This window comes from Salvelinus alpinus, chromosome 14, assembly GCF_045679555.1.
Source record: "Salvelinus alpinus chromosome 14, SLU_Salpinus.1, whole genome shotgun sequence".
Classification (NCBI taxonomy): Eukaryota; Metazoa; Chordata; class Actinopteri; order Salmoniformes; family Salmonidae; genus Salvelinus; species Salvelinus alpinus.
The window spans coordinates 20,302,502-20,323,036 of record NC_092099.1 but is presented as its reverse complement, the minus strand read 5'-3'; the positions used below and the strand labels follow the sequence as shown (position 1 = coordinate 20,323,036).

At 41.5% G+C, this 20,535-nt stretch overlaps 1 pseudogene; it reads left to right on the top strand.

The window, feature by feature from the left end:
• The first annotated feature begins 9,603 nt into the window (after window positions 1-9,603).
• The window catches only part of LOC139538572 (rho GTPase-activating protein 6-like), an 82,323-nt pseudogene continuing 71,391 nt past the window's right edge, over window positions 9,604-20,535 (top strand).

Here is a 20,535-nt window from a genome sequence, read left to right as displayed (position 1 = left end):
TAAATGACACATTTCTCGAAGTAGGAATATTACAAAAATATGATCAATAGCTCAGTCAAAAGAAGACATCCTCCTGAGATATGACATCGGCCAGTATTGAAATCTGACACGTACGATAGACGTTTCGCAATCTAAAAGTCGTATTCCTATGAACTTCTAGTTTAGTGAGATCCACTTTATCAGAGTGCTACGTCATACATGACGGATTTCTGTCTGCTTGAATGCCAACTCAGATACATGTGAAAACATGAAATGATCCAGGAAATCGACAGAACATCACTCAGAGATGCACAAAAACAATGTAACATTGAAATGGGTGAACCTTTCCTTTAATGGAAACCTAGCTGTTGTAAAGCCACAAGGTGGCTCTGTTCTGTAGAGGATGAATGACATTAATGAACACTAACATCATACCAAAGGGAATGAATAACCAGTTCCAAAATTCCAACAAGATGAGTGTAATGTCAAATCACCCCAACATTAAGACATTTACATTACATTTAAGTCATTTAGCAGACGCACTTATCCAGAGCGACTTACAAATTGGTGCATTCACCTTATGATATCCAGTGGAACAACCACTTTACAATAGTGCATCTAACTCTTTTAAGGGGGGGGGGTTAGAAGGATTACTTTATCCTATCCTAGGTATTCCTTAAAGAGGTGGGGTTTCAGGTGTCTCCGGAAGGTGGTGATTGACTCCGCTGACCTGGCGTCGTGAGGGAGTTTGTTCCACCATTGGGGTGCCAGAGCAGCGAACAGTTTTGACTGGGCTGAGCGGGAACTGTACTTCCTCAGAGGTAGGGAGGCGAGCAGGCCAGAGGTGGATGAACGCAGTGCCCTTGTTTGGGTGTAGGGCCTGATCAGAGCCTGAAGGTACGGAGGTGCCGTTCCCCTCACAGCTCCGTAGGCAAGCACCATGGTCTTGTAGCGGATGCGAGCTTCAACTGGAAGCCAGTGGAGAGAGCGGAGGAGCGGGGTGACGTGAGAGAACTTAGGAAAGTTGAACACCAGACGGGCTGCGGCGTTCTGGATGAGTTGTAGGGGTTTAATGGCACAGGCAGGGAGCCCAGCCAACAGCGAGTTGCAGTAATCCAGACGGGAGATGACAAGTGCCTGGATTAGGACCTGCGCCGCTTCCTGCGTGAGGCAGGGTCGTACTCTGCGAATGTTGTAGAGCATGAACCTACAGGAACGGGTCACCGCCTTGATGTTAGTTGAGAACGACAGGGTGTTGTCCAGGATCACGCCAAGGTTCTTAGCACTCTGGGAGGAGGACACAATGGAGTTGTCAACCGTGATGGCGAGATCATGGAACGGGCAGTCCTTCCCCGGGAGGAAGAGCAGCTCCGTCTTGCCGAGGTTCAGCTTGAGATGGTGATCCGTCATCCACACTGATATGTCTGCCAGACATGCAGAGATACGATTCACCACCTGGTTATCAGAGGGGGGAAAGGAGAAGATTAATTGTGTGTCGTCTGCATAGCAATGATAGGAGAGACCATGTGAGGATATGACAGAGCCAAGTGACTTGGTGTATAGCGAGAATAGGAGAGGGCCTAGAACAGAGCCCTGGGGGACACCAGTGGTGAGAGCACGTGGTGCGGAGACAGATTCTCGCCACGCCACCTGGTAGGAGCGACCTGTCAGGTAGGACGCAATCCAAGCGTGGGCCGCGCCGGAGATGCCCAGCTCGGAGAGGGTGGAGAGGAGGATCTGATGGTTCACAGTATCAAAGGCAGCCGATAGGTCTAGAAGGATGAGAGCAGAGGAGAGAGAGTTAGCTTTAGCAGTGCGGAGCGCCTCCGTGACACAGAGAAGAGCAGTCTCAGTTGAATGACTAGTCTTGAAACCTGACTGATTTGGATCAAGAAGGTCATTCTGAGAGAGATAGCAGGAGAGCTGGCCAAGGACGGCACGTTCAAGAGTTTTGGAGAGAAAAGAAAGAAGGGATACTGGTCTGTAGTTGTTGACATCGGAGGGATCGAGTGTAGGTTTTTTCAGAAGGGGTGCAACTCTCGCTCTCTTGAAGACGGAAGGGACGTAGCCAGCGGTCAAGGATGAGTTGATGAGCGAGGTGAGGTAAGGGAGAAGGTCTCCGGAAATGGTCTGGAGAAGAGAGGAGGGGATAGGGTCAAGCGGGCAGGTTGTTGGGCGGCCGGCCGTCACAAGACGCGAGATTTCATCTGGAGAGAGAGGGGAGAAAGAGGTCAAAGCACAGGGTAGGGCAGTGTGAGCAGAACCAGCGGTGTCGTTTGACTTAGCAAACGAGGATCGGATGTCGTCGACCTTCTTTTCAAAATGGTTGACGAAGTCATCAGCAGAGAGGGAGGAGGGGGGAGGAGGGGGAGGAGGATTCAGGAGGGAGGAGAAGGTGGCAAAGAGCTTCCTAGGGTTAGAGGCAGATGCTTGGAATTTAGAGTGGTAGAAATTGGCTTTAGCAGCAGAGACAGAAGAGGAGAATGTAGAGAGGAGGGAGTGAAAGGATGCCAGGTCCGCAGGGAGGCGAGTTTTCCTCCATTTCCGCTCGGCTGCCCGGAGCCCTGTTCTGTGAGCTCGCAATGAGTCGTCGAGCCACGGAGCAGGAGGGGAGGACCGAGCCGGCCTGGAGGATAGGGGACATAGAGAGTCAAAGGATGCAGAAAGGGAGGAGAGGAGGGTTGAGGAGGCAGAATCAGGAGATAGGTTGGAGAAGGTTTGAGCAGAGGGAAGAGATGATAGGATGGAAGAGGAGAGAGTAGCGGGGGAGAGAGAGCGAAGGTTGGGACGGCGCGATACCATCCGAGTAGGGGCAGTGTGGGAAGTGTTGGATGAGAGCGAGAGGGAAAAGGATACAAGGTAGTGGTCGGAGACTTGGAGGGGAGTTGCAATGAGATTAGTGGAAGAACAGCATCTAGTAAAGATGAGGTCAAGCGTATTGCCTGCCTTGTGAGTAGGGGGGGAAGGTGAGAGGGTGAGGTCAAAAGAGGAGAGGAGTGGAAAGTGGAAAGACTAAATAAACAGTGTCCCAACCCTGAAGCAAAACGTTGGGGAAACAAGGTTTTGCTTGTGTAAAAGAGATATGGATAGATACTTTTGGTCTTGTAGTGTATGTGGGCATGGAACATCTCATTCCAAAATCATGGGCATTAATATGGAGTTGGTCCCCCCCTTTGCTGCTATAACAGCCTCCAATATTCTGGGAAGGCTTTCCACTACATTTTGGAACATTGCTACGGGGACGTGCTTCCTTTCAGCCACAAGAGCATTAGTGAGGTCTATGTTGGGCGATGAGGCCTGGCTCGCAGTCGGCATTCCAATTCCAATCCTCCCAAAGGTGTTCGATGGGGTTGAGGTCAGGGCTCTGCAGGCCAGTCAAGTTTGTCCACACCGATCTCAACAAACCATGTCTGTATGGACTTTGGGCACAGGGGCATTGTCATGCTGAAACAGGAAAGGGCCTTCCCCAAACTGTTGCAACAAAGTAGGAAGCACAGAATCACCTAGAACGTCATTGTATGCTGTAGCGCTAAGATTTCCCTTTACTGGAACTAAGGGGCCAGTAAAGGGAACCATGAAAAACAGCCCCAGACCATTATTCCTCCTCCACCAAACTTTATATTTGGCACTATGTATTGGGGCAGGTAGTGTTCCCCTTGGCATCCGCCAAACCCAGATTCGTCCGTCGGATGCTAGATGGTGAAGCGTGATTCATCACTCCAGAGAATTAGTTTCCACTGCTCCAAAGTTCAATGGCGGCGAGCTTTACACCACTCTAGCTGATGCTTTGCATTGCACATGATGATCTTAGGCTTGTGTGCGGCTGCTTGGCCATGGAAACCCATTTCATGAAGCTCCCGATGAACCGTTTTTGTGCTGATGTTGCTTCCAGAGGCAGTTTGGAACTCGGTAGTGAGTGTTGCAACCGAGAACAGCCTATTTTTACGCGCTACGGTCCCATTTTAGCACTCGGCGGTCCCATTCTGTGAGCTTGTGTGACCTACCACTTCGCGGCTGAGCTGTTGTTGTTCCTAGACATTTCCACAATAACAGCACTTACAGTTGACCTGGGTAGCTTTAGCAGGGCAGACATTTCACAAACTGACTTGTTGGAAAGGTGGCATCCTATGACGGTGCCACGTTGAAAGTCACTGAGCTCTTCAGTAAGGCCATTCTACTGCCAATGTTTTTCTATGGAGATTGCATGGCTGTGTGCTCGATTTTATACATCTGCCAGCAACGGATATGGCTGAAATAGCCAAATCCACTAATTTGATGGGGTGTCCACATACTTTTGTATATATTGTGTACTGTATGTCCCTATTTCCTGTAGTTTTCCCATTCATAATGGACTGTTATTGTTGGATGTTTATGTTTAACCTGTGGATCCTAAATGGCTTCAGATGTACAGCAAATATATGTACATTTTACATTTAAAACTTGTACTACTTTGTACAGGGAAGTGCATGGTGCCATAGAGTACACAGTTGTCCTATACAGTGTCCAACTCTACCCATAGCCTATAGGTCGGTAGGTTAAGAAGGTCAATGGATGTAAGCTCCTCAAAAAGTAGTTATCCTGTAGCAGGGGTGGGCAACTCCAGTCCTCGAGGGCCTGCTTTTTCTCCATCCCTAGCAAATACAGCTGATTAATCAAATTGCATTATAAACTGAAGATCATGATTAGGTGATTATTGGAGTCAGGTGTGTTATCTGCGGCTGGGGTAAAACTGTGACTCCAATCAGGCCCTTGGGGATTGGAATTGTCTACCCCTGCTAGAGGGAATGACATAATGGGAAGTCTGATTGGAACATCCAGGGGTCTTACTCTAAACCTTGTGAGCAAATAAGTGTCTCAAACGAGAAGCAACTCTTATAATCTCTTCTGGTATCTGTTAGTGGTTTCCAGTATCTGATTAATGTTAATCAGAGCTATACAGTCCTGGTTCACAAGCTATGTTATCAGATGTGTCCTTTCCCTAGGGTTTACACAGGAAGAGACTGTTCCCATATTTGCCAAATGTCTCAGCAGCAGCTTTACTCCAAGGGAAAAAGGCGCTACCAAAGTTGACATGCTGGTGAGCTAAGTGGCGAGTTTGAATCCAGTCAGAGCCAAATGATAACATATTAAAGGAATAATTGTGCTTCCTTTGGAAATGGCTATATCAACATACTTAACTTTAAGGAACCTTGTACAGTATTCTTTTTTGATTATTGAAGGGAAATATTAAGATGACTGAAATTGTCACGTGTGTATAGGTGGCAGGGAAGTCAGGCGCAGGAGAATCAAACTTAAGGTAATGGAGTTGTTTAATAACAATAAATAAAATATAACTCCAAAACTATAATAACAATGTGCATACCAATACAAACAACACAAAACTGAACATCAAACAATCTCTGACAAAGACATGAGGGGAAACAGAGGGTTAAATACACAACAGGTAATGAGTGGGATTGAAACCAGGTGTGTAGGAAGACAAGACAAAACCAATGGAAAATGAAAAATGGATCAATGATGGCTAGAAGACCGGTGACGTTGACCGCCGAGCACCACCCGAACAAGGAGAGGCTTCGATTTCAGCAGAAGTCGTGACAGAAATTATGAAGTACACTTACAATCTTAAAAATAAAGGTGCAAGTTGGAACCAAATAACGTTCTTGAGAGCAATGCCATAGGGGAACCATTTAAGGGTCTCTGAAGAACCATTAATGGGATGGATCTTTGAAGAAACATACAAAACATCCAAAACCAGAAATGTTTCGGCCCTCCAGGACCGGAATTGAATAGCCCTTGTGTTGGGTTTTAAGCCTTATTTGCAATTTTACCAGGGTGCCTTTCGAGCAAATTTTTTACCAGTTCCACCCATGATTGTGTTTGCTCGTGACAGAGAGATGGTTGTTGCATTCATTCATTTCAAATTTTTTAAGATATATTTCATAAGGCCTTCTTTTGAGGGCCTTGTATAACCATAATACAGTGACCAGAAACTCATAGTTTACAGTCTACATCAGGCCTGCAAGTCACATTATGCTGGCTTGCAAAGTGATGTGTAATTCCTATTGGAGTACCAGAGTGGGGATATCCAACTTTTTTTTTTTTTCGCTACCTGCATTCAGAATGACTGTCAGGGTTGGGAAGAATAAGATATGAGATTACCTTTAACATCTAAACTGGAACAATCATTTCAGTAACAGGTGCAATAAGTCCAATTTAAAAGATTGGAATAGTTTAGAAAATGTATGTTATTTATATTTTAGTAGCATAAGATCAGTTAATCAATTGACCTGCAATAGATCATACTGGGAAATATGATAATGATGGGCATGGTTTTGGTTCAACTGGTTATTAGCGCCAGTGGTGTAAAGTACTAAAGTAAAAATACTTTCAAGTATTACTTAAGTAGTTTTTTTGGTTATCTGTACTTTACTTTACTATTTATATTTTTGACAACTTTTACTTTTACTTCACTACATTCCAAAAGAAAATGATGTACTTTTTACACCATACATTTTCCCTTACACCCAAAAGTACTCGTTACATTTTGAATGCTTAGCAGGACAGTAAAATGGTCTAATTCACACACTTATCAAGAGAACATCCCTGGTCATCCCTACTGCATCTGATATGGCGGACTCACTAAACACATGCTTCATTTGTAAATTATGTCTGAGTGTTGGAGTGTGCCCCTGTAAATAACTAGAATATGTGGCCATCTGCTTTGCTTAATATAAGGAATTTGAAAGGATTTATACTTGTACTTTTACTTTTGATTGTTAAGTATATTTTCATTTGTACATTTACATTTGTATTTGTATTTATTATGGATCCCCCCAAGGCAGCAGCTACTCTTCCTGGGGTCCGGCAAAATTAAGGCAGTTATACAATTTTAAAAACATTACAATACATTCATAACCGATTTGACATCACACTAAGTGTGTGCCCTCAGGCCGTTCCTCCACTACCACATATCTACAGCACAAAATCCATGTGTATGTGTGTGTATGGTGCGTATGTTATCATGTGTGTATACATGTGTCTGTGCCTATGATTGTGTTGCTTCACAGTCCCTGTTGTTCCATAAGGTGTATTTTGATCTGTTTTTTAAAATCTGATTATACTGCTTCCATCAGTTACCTGATGTGGAATAGAGTTCCATGTAGTCACGGCTCTATGTAGTACTGTGCGCCTCCAATAGTCTGCTTTGGACTTGGGGACTGTGAAGAGACCTCTGGTGGCATGTCTTGTGGGGTATGCATGGGTGTCCGAGCTGTCTGCTGGTCTTTTGATACTTAAGTATATTTAAAACCAAATACTTTTAGATCTTTACTCAAGTAGTATTTTACTGGGTGACTTTCACTTTTATTTGAGTCAATTAAGGTATCTTTACTTTTACTCAAGTATTACGATTGGGTACTTTTTCTTCCGCTGATTAACGCCAACACTACACTGTAAAGTTTACAGTAATGTAGTCTTCATTTAACTCTTGAATCAACACTGGAAATGTTACAATAAAAATCTAAACTAGTTAAAGCTGGTATATGTAACTTTTTGTGTGACCGACCAAATTCACATTGACAGATCTATAACTCACCTTTCTTTCTCATTGAAAGCAAGTCTAAGAAGCAGCATATCTATTCTATGTATGCTATTTCTATGCTTCCTGTTCTTAAGTTACAATTTTGTGTCTTTTACTTGAGGTTTTGTACACCAGCATCAAACAACTGAAAATGCAATAGTTTTGGTTATGGAAAATATACTTCACAGCTTGCTTGTTTTGTCACATAAACTAAAATTAGGTGAATTATTTGAATTTTAGCCACCATGAAATGGTGGAGAGATTTCTGCATAGTGTATCTTTAAAGGCCCAATGCAGACCAATCTCAACTTCAAATCATTTCTGTGTAACAATATTAAGTACCTTACTGTGATCGTTTACATAAAAAAATTGTTAAAAAGAAACAAAAATATTCTATAAAAATGCAAGTATATGGATGCCCCGTCAAATTCACCCGTTGCTGACAGCTGTATGAAATCGAGCACACAGCCATGCAATTATTATAGACAAACATTGGCAGTAGAATGGCCTATACTGAATAGCTTAGTGACTTTCAATGTGGCACCGTCATAGGATGCCACCTTTCCAACAAGTCAGTTCGTCAAATTTCTGCCTTGCTAGATTTTCCCCAGTAAGTGCTGTTATTGTGAAGTGGAAATGTCTAAGAGCAATAACAGCTCAGCCGCGAAGTGGTAGGCCACACAAGCTCACAGAACGGGACTGCACGGGAACGGGACTCACTACCAAGTTCCAAACTGCCTCTGGAAGCAACATCAGCACAATAACTGTTTGTCAGGAGCCGCACACAAGGCTAAGATCATCATGCGCTGTGCCAAGCATCGGTTGGAGTGGTGTAAAGCTCGCAGTCATTGGACTCTGGAGCAGTGGAAACGTGTTCACCATCTAGCAGTCGACGGACGAATCTGGGTTTGGCGGATTCCAGGAAAACGCTACCTGCCCGAATGCATAGTGCTAACTTTAAAGTTTGGTGGCAGAGGAATAATGGTCTGGGGCTGTTTTTCATGGTTCGGCCTAGGCCCCTTAGCTCCAGTGAAGGGAAATGTTAAAGCTACAGCATACAATGACATTCTAGACAATTCTGTCCTTCCAACTTTGTTGCAACAGTTTGGGGAAGGCCCTTTCCTTACAGAAATGGTTTGTCAAGATCGATGTGGAAGTACTTGACTGGCCTGCACAGAGCCCTGACCTCAACCCCATGGAACACCTTTGGGATGAATTGGAACGCCGACTGCGAGCCAGGCATAATCACCCAACATCAGTGTCCGACCTTACTAATGCTCTTGTTGCTGAATGGAAGCAAGTCCCCTCAGCAATGTTCCAACATCTTGTGGAAAGCCTTCCAGAAGATTGGAGGCTGTTATAGCAGCAAAGGGGGACCAACTCCATATTAATGCCCATGATTTTGGAATGATATGTTCGACGAGCAGGTGTCCATATACTTTTGGCCATGTAGTGTAGCTTCTTAGCAAAGAGCAATTTCTCAAGCAATAATTTTACTAGGACTGTCTGGGAGTAGTCTGAGTGGGGAGGGGAAAACTGAAAACTAGCTGTTATTGGCAGAGGTTTGGAACTAAATTATTTGTCTATCAACTAATTTACCACCTGGTGATGTAACCAGGCAGGCCAAAACTCCATCCCACTAAAATAGGCTGAAATTGCAGGCGGTCTTTTCAAACAGCTGTTACACTAAAAGGGTATTATCATAATTTTTACAATTCCACAGTATTATTCCAACAGTGTGTATATAAAACAATATATATTAAACAAAAAAATCACGTTTTGACTGCACTGGGCCTTTAACACTGGCCAATTTGCTGTAGGCTATTAAATAGTTATCCACGGAACCTTAAGAACTGAGGAAGAACCTTCATTTTTTCCTCAGTGTACCCCACAAAACCACATCTTATTCTATTATATTCCAATATATTTTATGGATGTGAAATCACATTTAATTATGACGGTGGCGGGACTGGGAGTAGAGCAGTTCTCATGCGATGAGTCAGATGCATGCATCTATTTCTTATTACTCAGAAGGGCGAAGCTTGGTGACGCGCAAGAGTCCACGGTTGTGAAACTGTACTACCATCCCTGTTCATGTAAATTATGAAAAGGAAGAACTAACAAAGAAGAACTATAGCTGAGCGAATTACTTTTGTTTGTGGGTTTTCTTGGTTGAATATCAGGGTCGTATGGGGCGCAACAGGTAGCCAGCCTTACCACTGAGAACGGAAGGCATGTGATTATGTTTATTCAAGGTAACCATATAATCTCTGATCGCTTTAATGAACTCGATATAGTAGCATAGGTTACTTTGTGAAACGTTAAGAATACTGATATGTCCGCGCAAGGGTTGCTGAGCAGCGTTTTCTTATGCTCCTCGCCAACATCCAAAACAAGGTCCAAACGGAGACTGAGAAAGACTTTAAGTTTGGACCCAGCTTTGATAAAACGCTATGGGACTGAACCGGATGGGACATCTGGTCAAGCAGATGATCAAAAGTCGCTCCGAGCCTCAAACGAAAGCCTCTCCAAACTAGATGCGCGCCTTACAGCCGGAGTTAAACACTGTCAATCTGCATCCTCAAGCCTGTCAATATATTTGGATACTTCTGGCCATTTCGACAATGATTCAAAAGCCACTAAAAGAAGCCCCTGTACTCCAACCGGAAGCTCAAGCACTTTATTTTCACCGAGAAAGTGGCTTCAAAAGAAGCCATCTCCACCATCCATCCCTCATTCAAATGCTGCATGGAAATCTGAAGTAAGCAAGTCTTAAAATTACAGTTTTATTGATGTTGTTGTTGATGATGATGGTGATCATGATTATATTATTGTTGATCAAACTGTCCATGATGTAGACAACAGGTTGTATTACACAGCGATAAGCACATGAATGAAGCTTATTATAGTTATTTAGTAGAGCTGATGGTGATGATGATGATGATGTTGATTATGATTGAAGGTCGAGGTGGAAGTAGTAGCATTTGTAGTGGTATGGTGACATGGCCACCTAGTTTTACAGTGTAACAGTCAATTACAAGGTTCAAAAACATGTATAGAGTAATCAGTAATATTTACAGCTTTTTTCCTGGGAAATTTCCATTCTAACTTTCAATTGTATATTTGTTAGTGACATGTCTGAAACACTCACAATTGAGCAATAGGATGTCAATTAGACAGTACGATGTCACCACAAAACTGTTGTCTGACAAAGGTGGATGTGCCATATCAAAAACCTGTAGCCTATAGCTGTATAGCCTATAGAAACTGTAGTTGTAGCCTATAGTCCCTTAACATTTACCAAATGTTGTTACATTACAGGCTTATTCTAAAATGTAATAAATTGCTTTTTCCCTCATCAATCTACACACAACTCCCATAATGACAAAGCAAAAACAGGTTTTTAGAAATGTTTGCAAATTTATAACAAATAAAACACTGAAATATCACATTTACATAAGTATTCAGACCCTTTACTCTGTGCTTTGTTGAAGCACCTTTGGCGGTGATTACAGCCTCGAGTCTTCTTGGTTATGACGCTACAAGCTTGGCACACCTGTATATGGGGAGTTTCTCCCATTCATCTCTGAAGATCCTCTCAAGCTCTGTCAGGTTGGATGTGGAGAGTCGCTGCACAGCTATTTTCTGGATGGCAGGTAGCCTGGCGGGTAGGAGCATTGGGCAATGAACCGAAAGGTTGCTGGATCGAATCTCCGAGCTGACAAGGTAAAAAATTTGTTGTTCTGCCCCTGAGCAAGGCAGTTAACCCACTGTTCCCTGGGTGCGGATGACGTGGATGTCCCCCGCACACCAGAGGGGTTGCGTTAAATGCAGATGACACATTTTAGTTGTACAACTGACTAGGTATCCCCCTTTCCCTGTCCAGAGATGTATGATCAGGTTCAAATCCAGGCTTTGCCTGGGCCACTCAAGGACATTCAGAGACTTGTCCAGAAGCCACTCCTGTGTTGTCTTGGCTGGGTTGTTGTCCTGTTGGAGGGTGAACATTCGCCCCAGTCTGAGGTCCTGTGTGCTTTGTAGCAGGTTTTCATCAAGGATCTTTTTTTATTTTGCTCCGTTCATCTTCCCCTCAATCCTGACTAGTCTCCCAGTGGGTGGGGAAATATATTAATGAGCTCGCCTTGACTGACAGCTCTTTGAAATGCCTATGTCAAGCAATGTGGATGCAGTGAGCAGATTGCCGTAAAAATAATCTCAAGCCAATTTGGTGATACACAAAGTAACTCAACCAACATTGAATTTGCATCAACTATATATACAGTATATATATTTTTTTTTTATACATCTCCCGTTTGGTATGTCTCTTGTGATGCGGTTCACAGTAACTAACTAAGACCAGACACAGAGGAAAGGGCAAAAATACAAGTATCTTTCCCATAGATCAATAGGGTCAACTTTTAATTATATTTGCTGACACACTACAGTCAAATTTTGGCACCAGTAGCTATATAAACCATGCCCATCTGCAAACACGCCTTCTCAGATGTTGGTTACAAAGCGGTACTTATTTCAATTCTGTAAGAGAATATCGTGGTACCCTTGGTGTATTAAAATGAGAGTTAAGGTGATGTCACCTTGCCCCCTTAATAATGAATCCAAGTGTTTGACATGGACCAGTAACTTTATGATCAAACTTTATCAATGTAGTAGTAACAGTAATTTTTCATACTTTGGTCATCATACTTTCATCTGGTTTCTTTCAAATATCATCCAAATCATGAAAACATGATTTTGACTGTTCATGACCTTTAATTGTTAAGTTCTTTAAAAAGATTGCACAACTGACAATGTCAAAAGAAGTGCTCAACCTTCATCTTCTTCTTCTTTTTATTATTCTTCTTCATGTGGCTTTCCGGCAGACTAGACGGTATGTTGCGTATTGCTGCCTTTCACAAGCTAGGTTTCCATCCAATTTGCGCCAGATTTTCAATCTGAATATTTTAAAGTCTGAATGCAATACGTGCATCCATCCATCCATTCATCCATCCATCCATCCATCCATCCAATTTGCACATTTTCCCACCGGCGATGGGTTTCCATCCAACTGACTTTTTTTCACCACCGTGTGAAATTCATCATCATTTATTTAATCTGTAGACAAATAAACTGCATGCTTTCCCGAGTCGTAGTGGGAGGACCACACAACATATGACATTACAAAAAGATCCCACCATGTCGAATGAACAAATTGTCTTTCGACATTTATAAAATTGTACTGGCATTTGATGTTTCCATCAGCCCGGTCGTGATCTTTTTCATGCATCAGGTAATTAATCTGTATGAAATGGTTGGATGGAAACGTGGCTACTCTTTGGAAAGTGTATAGCACATTTGTTCACAAAAAAGGGGAAATGGGAAAAGGGGAAAAAGGAAATTGCACCGTCATCTAGCCCTATTATGTGCCCTCCATAATTATTGGGACAATGACACATTTTTGGTTGTTTTGGCTCTGTACTTCAGCATTTTAGATTTGAAATGATACAATGACTATGAGGTTAAAGTACAGATTGTCAGCCTTTATTTGAGGTTATTGTCATCCATATCAGGGTGAACTGTTTAGAAATTACACCACTTTTTGTACATAGTCCCCCCATTTTAGGGGACCAAAGGTATTGGGACAAATTCACTTATGTGTATTAAAGTAGTTAAAAATGTTTAGTAATTGGTCCCATATTCCTAGCACTCAATGCTTACGTCAAGCTTGTGACTCTACAAGCTAAGAGGTTGTGAGTTCAAATCCTATGTGTGGTTGAGTCCCAAGTGTGCTAAGCAATGTTGAGGTCAATGAACATTTTTAATGTTATATTGTTTTTGTTTATCTCTGAGCTACAGTACCAGTCCAAAGTTTGGACACACCTACTCATTCCAGGGTTTTTCATCAAAACTATTAAATAACACATATGGAATCAAGTAGTAACCAGAAACGTGTTAAACAAATCAAAATATATTTTATATTTGAAATTCTTCAAAGTAGCCACCCTTTGCCTTGTTGACAGCTTTGCACACTCTTGGCATTCTCTCAACCAGTTTCATGAGGTGGAATGAATTTCAATTAACAGGTGTGCCCTGTTAAAAGTTAATTTGTAGAATTTCTTTCCTTCTTAATGTGTTTGAGCCAATCAGTTGTGTTGTGACAAGGTAGGGGTGGTATACAGAATATAGCCCTATTTGGTAAAAGACCAAGTCCATATTATGGCAAGAACAGCTCAAATAAGCAAAGAAAAACGACAGTCCATCATTACTTTAAGACATGAAGGTCAGTCAATCCGGAAAATGTGAAGAACTTTGAAAGTTTCTGCAAGTGTAGTTGCAAAAACCATCAAGCACTATGATGAAACTGGCTCTCACGAGGACTGCCACAGGAAAAGAAGACCCGGAGTTACATCTGCTGCAGAGGATAAGTTTATTATAGTTAACTGCACCTCAGATTGTAACCCAAATAAATGCTTCACAGAGTGAAGTAACAGACACATCTCAACATCAACTGTTCAGAGGAGACTCCGTGAATCAGGCCTTCATGGCTGAATTGCTGCAAAGAAACCATTACTAAAAGACACCAGTAAGAAGAAGAGACTTGCTTGGGCCAAGAAACACGAGCATTGTACATTAGACCGGTGTAAATCTGTCCATCGGTCTGATGAGTCCAAATTTGAGATTTTTTGGTTCCAACCGCCATGTCTTTGTGAGACGCAGAGTAGGTGAACGGATCTCTGCATGTGTGGTTTCCACCGTGAAGTATGGAGGAAGAGGTGTGATGGTGTGGGGGTGCTTTGCTGGTGACACTATTAGTGATTTATTTAGAATTCAGTCACACTTAACCAGCATGGCTACCACAGCAATCTGCAGCGATATACCATCCCACCTGGTTTGCGCTTAGTGGGACTATTATTTGTTTTTCAACAGGACAATGACCCAAAATACACCTTCAGGCTGTGTAAGGGCTATTTGACCAAAGGTGGTTACTTTGAAGAATCTCAAATATAAAATATTTATTAAAATACACTTTTTTGGTTACTACATGATTCCATGTGTTATTTCATAGTTTTGATATCTTCACTGTTATTCTACAATGTAGAAAATATAAAAAATAAAGAAAAACCCTTGAATAAGTAGGTGTTTCCAAACTTTTGACTGGTACTGTATGTTCTATCGATTTCCGAGTAATTTCATGTTTTCACGTGTATCTGAGCTATTGGCATTCAAGCAGACAGAAATCTGTCTGGTATGATTTAGTGTTGCAAAAAAGCTGCTCTCACTACACTGGAATTTAATAGGAATACGATTTTTTACATTTTCGAAAACATCGATCATGCATGTCAGATTTCAATACTGGCTGATGTCATAACACGGGAGGTTGCCTTCTCTCAAATAAGCCACTGTTCATATTTTTGCTATGTTCCTATACCTACCTCGAAGAAATGTGTAATTTAATAGAGGGTCCACCACATTTCTCCCATTTGTCTGCCTCTTCAGTCCAGGTTGTATTGCATGGCCTTTGTGAAAGTCACACTCTTCTCTGCGCGGCACCACGATCTTCAGGTTGAACATGATGCGATTGTTGACTCCTAAATTGATAGTGCAGTTTGTTTAGGTTATTTTACAACTAACTAGCTCCTTCACATGCTGATATTAACTTTGGTATTATTGTGTGTAGCTGCTAGCTAGTCAACCAGGCCATAGAGATAGCATTGCATTGTGGGTTTTGTAGTTGACGTGCGCTGCAACAGATTTCGAAAAACGATTTTCACGTTGCTACCAACTTTATTATAATGACAAAATTAAACATTTGTTCAAAAAAAAACATTGTTCTCACATATTAGTGTTATTTAACACTGTAAATTATATGAACTAGTGATTTTGGGTGGATTTTTCCTTTAAGTTCCATTCAATTCAGAAAGTAAACCAAAATCCAATTCCTAATTTTAAGATATTGAAAATAAATAAATACACATTTCTGTGTACTTCCTGAATACAGTTTGTTGTTGTATATTTACTCAGAAAAATACAGTTTAGCTGTAGAAATGCATTAAAAGTTGTTTTCACTATTTTCACCGCAACTCAGTAGCCGGTAACTTACTGTAAAATTACAGGATTTTTTAAACAGTTTGTTGCATAAGCACATCTAAATTATGCTATAAGTTTAAATGCAATTGCATTGGAGGCATGCCAAGTTAATTTGCAGGAAGGGCCCAAGTGTATTGCGATTGACAGTAAATATATAGCAATACACTAAAACAGTATCCTATTACTGTAGAAATATACCGTATAATGACTGTAAAATTTACCACAAAATTAACAGCAATGGATAAGAATAGTTACATGTTATCATGTGTTTCATGTGAAAATGTGTTTTTGGAACACTTCACGTGATCATGTTTTCAAATGTGCAATTCAATGTGTTATTGCTGTTCAGCTAAATTATGTTCAACTAACAATTATGTTCAACTAACATTTCAACTAACTTATTCTAAAATTGATTAAATCGTTTTTTACCCTCATCAATCTGAACACAGTACCCCATAATGACAAAGCAAAAACAGGTTTTTAGACCTTTTTGCAAATGTATAAAAAATGTAAAACTGAAATATCACATTTACATAAGTATTCAGACCCTATACTCAGTACTTTGTTGAAGCACCTTTGGCAGGGATTACAGCCTCGAGTCTTCTTGGGTATGACGCTAGAAGCATGGCACACCTGTATTTGGGGAGTTTCTCCCATTCTTCTCCGCAGATCCTCTCAAGCTCTGTCAGGTTGGATGGGGAGAGACGTTGCACAGCTATTTTCAGGTCTCTCCTGCGATGTCCGGCCTCTGGCTGGGCCACTCAAGGACATTCAGAGACTTGTCCCGAAGCCACTCCTGCATTGTCTTGGCTGTGTGCTTAGGGTTGTTGTGACGCTTGGCCTTCAGGCCAAATAGTTTTATCTTGGTTTCATCAGACCAGAGAATCTTATTTTTCATGGTCTGAGTTCTTTAGGTGCCTTTTGGAAAACTCCAAGCAGACTGTCATGTGCTTTTTACTGAGGAGTGTCTTCCGTCTGGCCACTCTACCATTAAAGGCCATGATTTTTGGAGTGCTGCAGAGATGGTTGTCCTTCTGGAACGTTCTACCATCTCCACAGAGGAATTCTCTCCCACGATTGCTCAGTTTGGCCGGGTGGACAGCTCCAGGAAGAGTCTTGGTGGTTCCAAACAACAATGATGGAGGCCACTGTGTTCTTGGGGACCTTCAATGCTGCAGACAATTTTTGGTACCCTTCCCTGGATCTGTGCTTCAACCCAATCCTGTCTCGGAGCTCTACAGACAATTCCTTCAACCTCATGGCTTGATTTTTGCTCTGACATGCACTGTCAACTGTGGCACCTTTATATAGACAGGTGTGTGCCTTTTCAAATCATGTCCAATCAATTGAATTTACCACAGGTGGACTCCAATCAAGTTGTAGGAACATCTCAAGGATGATCAATGGAAACAGGATGCACCTGAGCTCAATTTCGAGTATGTGGAAGAAGTCAAGGGGTCTGAATACTTTCTGAATGCACTCTACACTGATCTTTCGGTTGTGCCACAAAGTCTGTAGCATTGTCCTAAACATTAATTACCTATAATACATCTTTGCACTACTTAGCAAAAGAGTGTCATCTGCACTGCTATTTTAGTTATCAGTTATTCTGACTATTCTTTCATCATTTATTTATTTGGGTATTTCAGCAATTTGAGGGTTTTCTGTATAGTTGTCTAATTTTGGTGGAGTATATTATTTTGTTTTAATGTTAAACCTGAATCACTATGATAAATATAATAGTTTTCTTTCAGTGTATTTTTAACAAAGCTGAGATTTACTTTGAAGTCCAAAGTGTAGAAATATGTTATGGACACGTGGCATAGCAGGAAGATAAGAATGCCGTGACTAATTTTTGTTTTCAGGGCATCACCTGTGAAATCTGATGTGAACATTTTTATCCACATGTGAAATATCACATTTGAAGCATTCCAAAAACACATGGTTTTGCATGATTTCACATGTGAAAATCCACATCATAACAAGTTGTCCAAAACTTGTGCAAGACGTGGAAATATCACGTGAAATCATGTGTTTTTTCCGTAAGAGTGGAACTAAAGAGGATTCTACCTGGAACCTAAAAGGGTTCTCCTATGGGGACAGCCTAAGGACCCTTTTGGAACCCTTTTCTCAAAGAGTGTAGCTGCATGTCCTGCTCTGAGTTGGTCACCTTTTGACCGTGGATTTAAATATTCTTTGTTGTAAGAATGTGCAGAATGTGCAGTACAGATCTGTACTGGTAATGAGTGTAGCTTCTACTCACCTGTTCCAAGACACATCAGTGCTTTAGGATCATGAAAGTGTCTGACAATACAGTTGTTGTTGTTGCTGCTGCAGCTAAGCTACATTTAGCAGGTGAATTGCTCTGCCATGTGTGACATGGGACTGGAGTAAGTATTGCTAATTTAATGATGGTCTTAGCCAAGGATTTAGGCTTTACTGGTGTCATGTCATAATGTCACACTCCTCTGGAGCTCTTGTCAGACACAAACCCTTAGGTCACTAGGGGTAGTTCAGACTTAACAAAAGCAGAAGGCTGTTTACTTCTTGTAGGTTGTTTAACGCCGAAGATGCCTTTTACAGTATTATTTAGAGTGTCCAACAGACATGAGAAGCCAGAACAGCTCACTAATTCAGTGGCAATCCTTAAAGGTGATTGATAAATGGAGGGATTTCTGTGCACATCAAGTCCCAGTAGCAGCACGACCCTAAGAAGGTATCCACGGGTGTACTGTTTATTTAGCATTACCAAGATGTATTGAAAGGGTGACATTATGATAGGTTTTAATGAAGACCAGGCTTCTGGTTTCTTCATACCACAGTCATCAGCAAGAGCTCCGAACCCAAAGCCAGATCCCTCAGAAATGTAATCAATGTAAATCCGATTGAGGCTGATTAATAGCAGGGGGAGTAGGTCTATGACAGTGGAATACTTAATAGGATTTATTGTGCCATTGGGACTGTATATCTTACATGGTGCTCATGCTCTGAAAATCAGCTGCCAGTGTTTACAACACCACATTGAAGTTGATTAGTGAGCATTATGTATATTTCCTCGTGTTATATCTAGGTAACTTTAAGTAAATGTTGTTACCTTAAAACACTGATTCAAAATGGAATCTACATGATGAATCAATTAAGTTTGTCTTCTGGATTAAAATTAGTTGAGTTCTGACTCATCAATGGTAATGATTGAATATTTTATTAGTGACTTACTGTAGCAATGTAGTTTGCATTATATTGTTATGAAGCACAGATGTTCATTACCAATGTTTAATCAGATTTATGCATACACTTATTCATTTTTTCTTCTTCAATGCTATTTAATAATAGTTGAAAGCTCTTGGGAGTGTGAGTCAAGTGCCAGTGCTACCATTTGCTTCATTGCCCAAGAATGTGGTAGAACAGCAGAGGCCAATCCAGACTACAGTTTAGCCAGTTAAGATAAGGGCACCTTGGTGTGAGATTCTACAGATTTACATGACCATGGTCAGTGTGGAGTTAGGTCCGTAAACTGACAAGACTAACAAACTTTAGGTACAGTTGAAGTGGGAGGTTTACATACACCTTAGCCAAATACATTTAAACTCAGTTTTTCACAATTCCTGACATTTAATCTTAGTAAAAAGTCCCTGTCTTAGGTCAGTTAGGATCACCACTTTATTTTAAGAATGTGAAATGTCAGAATATTAGTAGAGAGAATGATTTATTTCAGCTTTAATTTCTTTCATCACATTCCCAGTGGGGCAGACGTTTATATACACTCAATTAGTATTTGGTAGTATTGCCTTTAAATTGTTTAACTTAGGTCCAAAATTTTGGGTAGCCTTCCACAAGCTTCCCAAAATAAGTTGAGTGAATTTTGGCCCATTCCTCCTGACAGAGCTGGTGTAACTGAGTCAGGTTGTAGGCCTCCTTGCTCACACACGCTGTTTCATTTCTGCCCACCAATTTTCTATGGGATTGAGGTCAGGGCTTTGTGATGGCCACTCCAATACCTTGACTTTGTTGTCCTAAAGCCATTTTGCCACAATGTTGGAAGTATACTTGGGGTCATTGTCCATTTGAAGACCCATTTGCGACCAAGCTTTAACTTCCTGACTGATGTCTTGAGATGTTGCTTCAATATATCTACATAATTTTCCTCCCTCATGATGCCATCTATTTTGTGAAGTACACCAGTCCCTCCTGCAGCAAAGGACCACCACATCATGATGCTACCACCCCCGTGCTTGTGATGGTGTTCTTCGGCTTGCAAGCCTCCCCCTTTTTCCTCCAAACATAACGATGGTCATTATGGCCAAACAGTTCTATTTTTGTTTCATCAGACCAGAGGACATTTCTCCAAAAATACGATATTTGTCCCAATGTGCAGTTGCAAACTTTTTTTATGGAGGTTTTGGAGCACTGGCTTCATCCTTGCTGAGCGGCCATTCAGGTTATGTCGATATAGTACTTGTTTTACTGTGGATATAGATACTTTTGTACCTGCTTCCTCCAGCATCTTCACATAGTCCTTTGCTGTTGTTCTGGGATTGATTTGCACTTTTCGCACCAAAGTACGTTCATCTCTTGGAGACAGAACGCGTCTCCTTCCTGATCAGTATGACGGCTGCGTGGTCCCATGGTGTTTATACTTGCGTACTATTGTTTGTACAGATGAACGTGGTACCTTCAGGTGTTTGGAAATTGCTTCCAAGGATGAACCAGACTTGTGGAGGTCTACACATTTTTTTCTGAGGTCTTGGATGATTTCTTTTGATTTTACCATGAAGTCAAACAAAGATGCACTGAGATTGAAGGTAGGCCTTGAAACACATCCACAGACTCAAATGATGTCAATTGGACTATCAGAGGCTTCTAAAGCCATGACATCATTTTTGTGAATTTTC